This window comes from Miscanthus floridulus, chromosome 4 (genome assembly GCF_019320115.1).
Source record: "Miscanthus floridulus cultivar M001 chromosome 4, ASM1932011v1, whole genome shotgun sequence".
NCBI classification, from domain to species: domain Eukaryota; kingdom Viridiplantae; phylum Streptophyta; class Magnoliopsida; order Poales; family Poaceae; genus Miscanthus; species Miscanthus floridulus.
The window spans coordinates 2,393,057-2,394,743 of NC_089583.1; the positions used below are offsets into that span (position 1 = coordinate 2,393,057).

General features: G+C 63.6%; 1 pseudogene; it reads left to right on the forward strand.

The window, feature by feature from the left end:
- The first annotated feature begins 498 nt into the window (after nucleotides 1-498).
- LOC136550717 (uncharacterized) lies at nucleotides 499-1,336 on the forward strand (annotated as a pseudogene).
- Nucleotides 1,337-1,687: the final 351 nt, after the last annotated feature.

Consider the following 1,687-nt stretch of genomic DNA (forward strand, 5'->3'; position numbering starts at 1 on the left):
CCCTCCCCTCCTCCGGCGCGCCCCTCCCTTCCCTCTCCAGCGCGGCCCCGCCCTTGTGTCGGAGTGTGGGTCCAAGGCATGGATCCGGCGCGAGCTCCTCTTCGGTGGCTTCCTCCGGCTCCATGGCCGGTCGCCGGCGCGAGCTCCTCTCCGGTGGCGCTTCATCCCCTGCTCCATGGCCGGTCGTCGGCGCGAGCTCCTCTCTAGTGAGCGCGCAAGCCATCGTCGCCGGTGCGAGCTCCTTCCCCTTTGGGCGCGCAGGCCATCCTCGGCGGCGCGCAGAGCCTTTGCCCCATCCTCGACAGCCGGTGATTCAAGAGGAAGAAGAAGAGTTGTGTGGTGTGGGATCCGGTGGCGTCCCCGACGCGGCCCCTTCACACGGAGGCGAGAGGCGCCCTGCCCTGGCATGGGCGCTTCCCCTGCGACAGCGACCTCCGGCTGCCCTGCCCTGTTGCGTGCTTTGGAGCCGCTCGACGCAACGGCGGCCGGCCGGCGACGATGGGGTTGTGGCGGCCGGCGTGGGTGCAAGACCCCAACCCCAAGAAAGAAATCCCACCGCTGCCGCCGCCGCCGCCATGGACGACGCGATCCCTGTCTCCACACGCCTCTGCCGCACCACGCCCTACCACGACGCCTACACGGTCCGCGTGTACGACGAAGCGGTTCGCGGCCCTGGCGACTGCACGGCCCGCCGACGCGCGGCGCTGGGTTGCCACCACGCGCTGGCTCCACAGGGGGCCTCCACTACCGTGGCCGCCTCATCGTCGGCGTCGGCGTGCAGTGGTCCCCGACCCGCGCCCCGCTCCGCGGCGAGATCCCCGTCCCCGCCACGCTCCAGCTCTGCGTTGGCCACCGCTGCCTCGTGTTCCACCTCTCCCGCGCCGACGCCGTCCCGGAGGCGCTGCGCCGGTTCCTCGCCGACCCCAGGGTCACCTTCGTCGGCTCGGGCTCCGCGCACGACGGCCGCATGCTGTGGGAGCACTACAGCCTCGACGTCGCGCGCGGACGGGAGCTCCGCGCCGTCGCCGGCATGGGGAACGCCTCCGTCGAGCAGATGGCGGAACGGTTCCTCGGGTACCCCGGGATCTGCAAGCCCAGGGAGGTCTCCATGAGCTGCAATGAAGACGATCAAGCTGACGAGGAAGGCTGCAACTACACTTCTGGGGCTGGAATGGATGGATCAGCAGAGTTGGTCAGCAACGAGGACGATCTGGAGGATGAGGAAGGCTGCAAGCAGGGGGATGGGGAAGGCTGCACTGATGAGGTTCAGAATGATGAGGAAGGCTACAATGAGGATGATCAGGAGGGCTACAATGAGGTGGTGATCGATGGCTGAGAGGACGACGCACTCGCACAAGATGATTGGTATGATCAGGAGATCGACTATGGGTTTGATCAGGAGGTTGGGCTTGATCAGGACGACGAACAGGAGTTCGAAGAGTTCTACTTACTGTGATCGCCTCGCCGATGCTCAAGAACCACTGGCGTCGGCCAAGTTCGATCAATCCATAGTTGCCACGTTTCTGCAAATACACTTTCTTTGCTGTTCTTTTTATGACGCACGTGCTTTGGATTTGAAGACTGTTTTAGGTGTTATTAGTTGCTGCTATGTTTCCACGCTTATATTTATATTAGTATATTAGTATTACTGCTATCAGCCTGTTCTGAATTTCAGAGATAAACACAC